The sequence below is a fragment of the Triticum aestivum genome, chromosome 1D (genome assembly GCF_018294505.1).
Source record: "Triticum aestivum cultivar Chinese Spring chromosome 1D, IWGSC CS RefSeq v2.1, whole genome shotgun sequence".
Taxonomy (NCBI): Eukaryota; Viridiplantae; Streptophyta; class Magnoliopsida; order Poales; family Poaceae; genus Triticum; species Triticum aestivum.
The window spans coordinates 15365822-15373633 of NC_057796.1; positions in this window are offsets into that span (position 1 = coordinate 15365822).

Genomic DNA, 7812 nt, shown 5'->3' on the forward strand with positions numbered 1-7812 from the left:
TTCGATTATGTATGAGATGACTATATGATGTAATTTGATTAACATGACCTGCGTGTCATGGTTCGGCATGATGGCTGGAGCCATATGATTGCACTTTAATGACCTGCGTGTCAACCTTAAGTAATGCATTAATTTTATACGCTATGGAGAGAGCAATATTATCTGGTGCATCGACAAGGTGGTGGCAATCTTCGCGAAGGTGAACACCAACATGAATGCCGAAGACGAAGAAATGAAATACTTCTCCGTCAGAAAGGGCTATACCATATCATGCTATTATGAATTGCCTGAGATGTTTATCCCTTATGTTGCACCCTTCTTGATTGCGCGGTAGTCGCTTTTTATTAGGGTGATCTCTAACAAAAATACCAAGTAGTTAGTGTTCTCCCAAGTGTAGGCCACCAAGTAGTTATGGGTGCGCCGTGTCACACGGGTACGAACGATTAGAGAAGTGTGAGGCGGGTGAGTTGAGACCTCGCAGCAAGATCACTTGGTTGTCTTGACGTTCAGGCATGACCGTCATGAGCTCGGAACACACGCATCGAAAGATGAATAAGAGTCACATAGAGATGTGATCGGCAAGTTGGCCTACCGGTTGAGATTTTTCATCATCAGTGGGTTACACCAATGGCAAACAATTGAAATGTGGGTCTTGTATCACTCACAATCAATTTTGAGAGATATTGATTTGAGTGGGAGCGCACTGTTGAATTAACATGTTTAATTCTCAGTGCAATTAATTATGAACACTGTCTAAGTATTTCTTGCATAATAGTTGTAGAATAATGGCTCGCATTTCCACCTTCCCTATTAAAATTGAATAGCTGTTAAATATCTGGTTAAAACTTTACGATTGGTAACGTAATATGAGGATTGTCCTCAAAAGTGCCGAGAAGGACTTTGTCCTATCGCATGCTTTCCGCATCCTCCCGCTAATGCTATGGATCATGTGACTCTCGTCCTTCGATCCAAAAGCTATAATTCCGTTTCAGTCAAGTGCAATATGTTTGCTTCCATGAAACCCAAACTTCGAAAGTTGGGATAGTTATATGATATTCATGGAACTGGAAATTATTTTCAGATACAAACAAAGCAATGTTTGTTTGCAAATATTAGTAAAAGTGTTTACTATGCATTTGACTGTTGGGAAAGGGATCCAGAAGAACGCCTGTCATATAATGAAAGGTGAATAAAACAACAACTTAAAGAGAAAGGTAGTGTCCAAAGGGTGTTAGTATGACTTACACGCCTAGGAAGTCCGGGGCTAATGCCACTCTTAAGTTAGGTGCTTCTTCTGAGAGTAGGAGAAATACTAAAAGTTAAACTGTTAGAAGTATAAAGGCAAAAGGAAAGAAGACTGGAATATCCAGCTCATGTATGAATGTCATACAAGTTTTTGATGTATAGAAGGCTGGTCAAAGATATAGTTCTTGCGAATTATGGTTAACATGTTAATCACTAATTCTTGGGTATTGTGAGTTCTTTACAAAAATGCCCGCTCGATTGCATTCTGTTGCAACTCGATGTAAGAACTACTATGGCCTGAAAGACTAGCTAGAAATGAGGTTAAGGTATACACAGGGAACATAGTAAATGTTACTATACCTTCCATCGGTGTATTGCCGTCTGTATTTATTTTCATAATTCATTTAGAGTTTTACAAACTCTATCACATTGCATAAGGCATCTTGCAAGAAGGTTGTTCATAAGAGAACTTTTTATGTTCGATGTTATGAATAACACAGGGCCATACTTTCATTTTGAATGAGATGTATGTTATGAATATTTATAATAATACAATACCTCTGGGTTTACTTTTCATAATTCATTTTAGAGTTTCATACACTCTATCCCATTGCACAATGTTTGTTTCAAAAGAGTTGTTCATAAAAACAACAATTGTTGTTAAGTATCATGAATAACATAAGGGCCATACTTCCATCATCGATGGGACGTATGTTATGAATATTGAGGGTAATATGATACATCCATAACACTGACGCTAAATGTCGCAAGACTAAAAGAATACCACACAAGTGTGGCACTACATTTGGTCACATTGGAGAAACCCGCATGGAAAATTCCATTATGATGGATTTTGAAGTCTTTTTGATTTTGAATCATCTGACACTTGCAACTTTCCTCCGAAAAGTGAAGTGACTAAAATACCGTTCACAGGCCATAAGCAACGAACAACAAACTTATTAGTGATCATACATTTGATGTGTGTAGTCCGATAAGTGTTGTTAGTGGTGGATTTATTTATCTTCAGAAATGACTCAAGTAGATATATGGATATTTACTTGATGAGACGTAAGTCTGGATCTTTTGAAATCATTCGAAAGGTTCTCAAAAATGAAGTAGAAGTTATTGTAATAAGAAAATTATATTTCTGCAATTTGATTGCACAAAGGAATATTTGAGTTACATGTTTAGCGAATGTCTGATGAGTTGTGAAAGGGGTTTCATAACTTGCACCTCCCGGAACACCACTGCAAGTGAAAAGTCCGTAGAGATGTAATCTAACCATTTATGACATGGTAAGGTCAAAGATGACATAAATAAATTTGCCATTATCCTTTTTAAAGTGATGCTTTAGAGACTACGGCTTTTACACTGAAAAGAGCTACATCGCGTCTGTTGAAATGAAGCCATGGTATGGTACGCCCAACCATGTTGTATCTTTTCTTAACATTTGGAATATGGGGCTTGTGTGAAAGGTTACAAACCTATTCCAAATCAGACAAGTGCTACTTTGTAGGTTATCCCAAGTCATTGGGTATTCCTCCCTCACTATACCGAGGCAAATAGGTTTGCCACAAAGAACGGTATGCTTTTAAAGAGAATGGTTGTTTCTAAAAGGTGAGTGGGAGAATAGTGCAACTCGACGAGATAAACAGTATCTTCATCAGATCAAAGGAAAGAGACCTTGGAAGTAATTCCAGAATTTCCTACTGCGACTGATACGGAAGTCTCTACAATAAAATGTATGAACTTCGGTCGAACTTGCAGCTGAACCACGTAGGCAAGGCTCGTGCAAACCTCTCAGGTGCGCAAACGAGATATTGTTGTTAGACAACATTATATCTACGATACACAAGGAAGCGTTGATGGGCCCTGACTCCAGAATTGGCTAAATGCCAATACAACCCGAGTTAGTTTCCATATAAGTGATTCAAGATTAAAACCTTGATACACCTTTCGGAAGACTTAGAGTCTAACGAATATTTATGGAACTTAAAACTGATACGGATAAAAATGTTTTATCCATAAAGCTCGACTTGTTGAAATAACAAGTTCAAGAGTTGACTACGATGAGGTTGTTTTGATCGTAGCGATGCTTAAAGTCGGTTCGGGTTGAACTAGCAATTAATACATATTTCAATAATGAGATATGAAACATGGATGATAAAAGGACTTCCATCTGATGGAAATGAAAGCTAGGACTTGTATATGATACAGTCCAAAGTAATTTGTCGATCCAGAGGATGCTAGTAGGTATGCAAACTTCAGGGTTCCAGCAATGGACAGAAGAGAGCAAAATGGAGTTGGTATCTTCGTGTTTTGATGAAATGGTCAAAGGGGTTTTGACTTCATCAATGGGTAACGAAGATGCTTGTAATTCAAGAAAGTAAGTGGGAGCATAATAATATTTCTAAAAACCTTATGTGCTTGGCACATTGGTAATTGGAAATAAATTTCTTGACACAAATTAGGACTTTATTTGAAAATAGTTTTTCGATGAAGTGCTTAGGCTATATAGCCTCAATATTAGGCATGATGATCTATGGAGATAGATTTACCTAATGGGGCTAAGCAATGAATACATATTGTCAAGATGCTAAAACCTTTTAGCATTTAAAACGCCAAGGAGTGATTCTTGCCAAAGTCACATGGAAAGAGTTTTTGCAAGACTCGGTGTCACAAAACACTGATGAGTAAAATACATGATGCAGATTCCACACACTTTTGTGTTTGGATTAATCATGTATTCCATGGTATGTAAAACAACCAGATATGTCCGATACTCCCAAGGTGTTGCGAGTATGGATACCAAAGTGATCAAATTACTGATCATGGGACAACAGTGAAATATGTCACAGAGTACTAGAGTAAGTACTGATGACATGGTTTTCTCGCAAGCAGAGATCATGAAGAGTTCGTTGTAAAATGTTACATCGATACAGTCTTCATCTTTTCTCCATGCGATTTTCGATTTAAATTAAGGGTTTTGTGTCACACACAATGTGGTGGCACAGTTAGTTGGAATTTGTTCAAACTAGTTACTTTGGCGAATTCTATAACAAGGGCTAAGTATGTTGACGCTTTAGAAGCGACAAAGAAGATGTTGAATCATATAGTTCATTCATGAACTTAGTATAGTTCCAAGATGGCTTTTGACAATGGGACACTACTGCAGGTAGTTGCTCCATAACTCAGTCTGAGGAATCCAGGTTCGACCTGTGATTCACATACATACAAAGCCAAGTCCACACAAAATATGAATTTTGTGAAAACGCGAGGACATGCAAAGATACACACGGAACTGAAGTCGTCAGATCCGTTGGATATCAGGCTATACCACAAGCGAAGCATATTTACACCGGTGTGCCACAGGTGTGAAGTGCATTAGCATAAGCTAGATTATTGTCTCTAGTGCAAGTGGGAGTCTATAGGAGATATGCCCTAGAGGCAATAATAAATGTTATTGATTATCTCCTTGTTCATAATTATGTTTATGTTCCATGCTATAACTGCTGTGGTTCCCGAGCCCGTATATCCATAAAGGCTCTGGGGAGAACCCATATGCACGTGTGGAATAATAAACGGTAAAATGTATTCCTAGTCGTGCCTCTAAGACTAGCTCAAGTGTTGCATGATGATTATGTTTTCCCAATCATGGGCATGTCTATGCCAAGAAACTTTGAGGGCACAATGTCAGGAAGGACATTTGTGTTGAATCGACCCGAATTGATGTTATGCTATGAGATACATTCGTCACAAGTTAATGGTTTATAACACAGAGATAGTTAATGTTTGCATAATTCCTTAGACCATGAGAGTATCGAATTTCTTCATGCTTGCTTCATGAACTTTGGGGTTTGTTAAACGTCATCCGTAACTGGATGGCTATTACGGCGGCTTACGGGTTCATGGGAAAGTATGTTAAGTAACTTGATAGCTCGAGATTGGGATTTGCTCCTCCGACGATGGAGAGATATACTCGGGCCCACTCGGTGTTACGGTGTCCATCATCGTCTGGCCAGACACTTTGTGATTTGATCACGGGGATGCCGGAACACGAAACGAGAAAAGAGAACAAAACCGGTAACGAGGTAACTTGCATAGTGGACAAAGTGTTGGCCCACGGGGATGCAATAAATCTCACCTCAGGTGTTTGTGATATATCGTGAAGCAACAGGAATAGCTCACCTCAACTGGAGGTTCACTAGAATATTCATTCGTGTGGGTATAGTGGTCAATATGGGTGTCCACGGCTCCGATGTTGATCATTGGTCGGAAGGGGTTCCAGGTCATGTCTATACTTCACCGAACCTATAGGGTCACACGCTTAAGGGTCATCTATCTGCTGAATACTAGACAGGGAGTCTGAGAGAAAATCACCGAAAAAGTTTCGGACACCGAAAAGTTTCGGACAGCGGAATCGTACCGCAGAGAGAGGTCACCGGATGAGTTTCGGTGAAACCGAAAAAGTTGTTTCGGGGTATGCCATTAATTCAAAATGGTTTCGGCACATGCCTGATAATTCTTGGAGGGTGCCAGAATCATTCTGGAAACTTTTTGGAATTTTCAGAAATAAAAACCGAAAATGTTTCGGAGCTGCCGGTACCGCTTTGGCTGTTTTTCGCAGATGAAATTCACTCAATCTGAAATTGTTTCAGAACGAATCCAAAATCATTTTAGTGGGTACTGCAATTATTCTAAGACCCACAGAAATATTTTCGGATTTAGTGGACGCGAAAAATTGTCTTCATGAATAGTGAAAACGCATTCTTGTTTGCTTTTCGCAGATGAAAATCACTAAACCGAAATTGTTTCGGAACGCGTTGAAAATTATTTTAGTGGGTACTGGAAATGTTCTGAGCCCACATAAATATTTTCAATTCGAACGGACGCTGAAAAATGTCATCATGAATAGTGAAAGTGCTTTTTGCTTGGCTTCTTGGAGAAGCCACCTTGAGGGCCTTTTTGGTATTTCCCCCCTTGGCTTCTTGGAGAAGCCACCCTTGGGCTTGGCCTATAAATAGGGGTGGAGGGGGCTGCCTAAAGGATCATCCCTTCTCACATACATGCCATTGCAATGATCTGGCTTCTTCTCTCCCTCCCAGCGAAATAGTTTCGTAGAGCCGAAAGGCTGTCTGGGTTCCGGCAGGAACTAGTTCTGGACGGCGAAGCCCTGCCGGATAGCTGACACCGTATGTGTGCAACTCTGTAGAGAGGTCGTAGTTTCGATCTTAGTGCCCTGAGGGGCTGTTCGAGAGTGCCTCCCGAAGGGCTGTCCAAGTGACGGTCCGAGTTCTGTGGGTCCTCCCGGAGGGCTGTCCGAGTGACCGTTCGAGTTTCGAAGGTCCTCCGGAAGGGCTGTCCGAGACACCGTCCGGGGGACTGTTCGACCGCCTCCCGGAGGGCTGTCCGTATGGCGGATGAGGGTATTCATCCTCGCGGTTGGGAGGTTGTAAATCCTAGCTGCGGGGATCTGCACCGCCGATCGTCATCGACTCTACTTCCCGCTGCGCTACGAGTCGGTAACGAAAAAGATCAAACCTTGTATGCAGTCTCCATAGTGGTCCTGGGCTGGTGCGTAGGTCGGAAATTTTTTGTTTTCTGTCGCGTTACCCTTCACCAAGCACCCTGTTAAACGATGAAGATTATCTATGATTACGGCGCAATAAGCAAAGGACACAAGCGAAGAAAAAGTGAATACTTTCTCTCCACAACTATTATGATTATGCATTTGATCTAGAAGATCACTGCAGTTACATGTGAAGAAATGAAATGCCTTTTGTAACAGATGAGTTTCCGTATGAAACCCTGAAACTTTGAAAGAAATTGTCCGTTTTGTACACGAAGTGCATCCATTTTTTGCCGTAACCCTCTCAACTTTTTAGAACATGCTATGTGGGTGAAATGATGATACCATGCTAACTTTCAACCTTTCCAGAGTTCATTTCTACTGATTTTCAATTTCAGGGTCCTATAGATCAAAAAAATCAGTAAATGCATGAAAAATAACAAATGAAGTCAGAAAGGGTTGAATATTGATGACGTAACTTTGAATGGTGCATTTTGAACATACAAAAAGTCTGGAGTTCAAATAAGTTCAAAAAATTAAATCCCTTTGTTACAGTTGAGTTTCCGTATGAAACCCTCATACTTTGAAAGAGATTGTCCATTTTGTACACGAAGTGCATCCAGTTTTTGCCTAACCCTCTCAACTTTTTAGCACATGCTATGTAGGTCAAATGATGATACCATGCCAACTTTCAACCTTTTCAGAGTTCCTTTGTAGAGCTTTTTAATTTCAGAGTCATTTAGCTCAAAGAATGAACTAATAGTAAAAAGAATGAACTAATAGCAAAAAGAATGAACTAGTAGCAAAAATAATGAACTAAAAGTAATAATTTAAAATATTCTGTTATGATCACTAAAACAAAACTATAATATTCTTCAATAGCAAAAAGAATCAACTAAAAAGCTCGTATAAAACTCTAATAGCAAAAGGAATCAACTAAAAAGCTTTTATAAACCTCTAGTATTTTTGAAACTAAAATTATATAAAATTTATGCAAC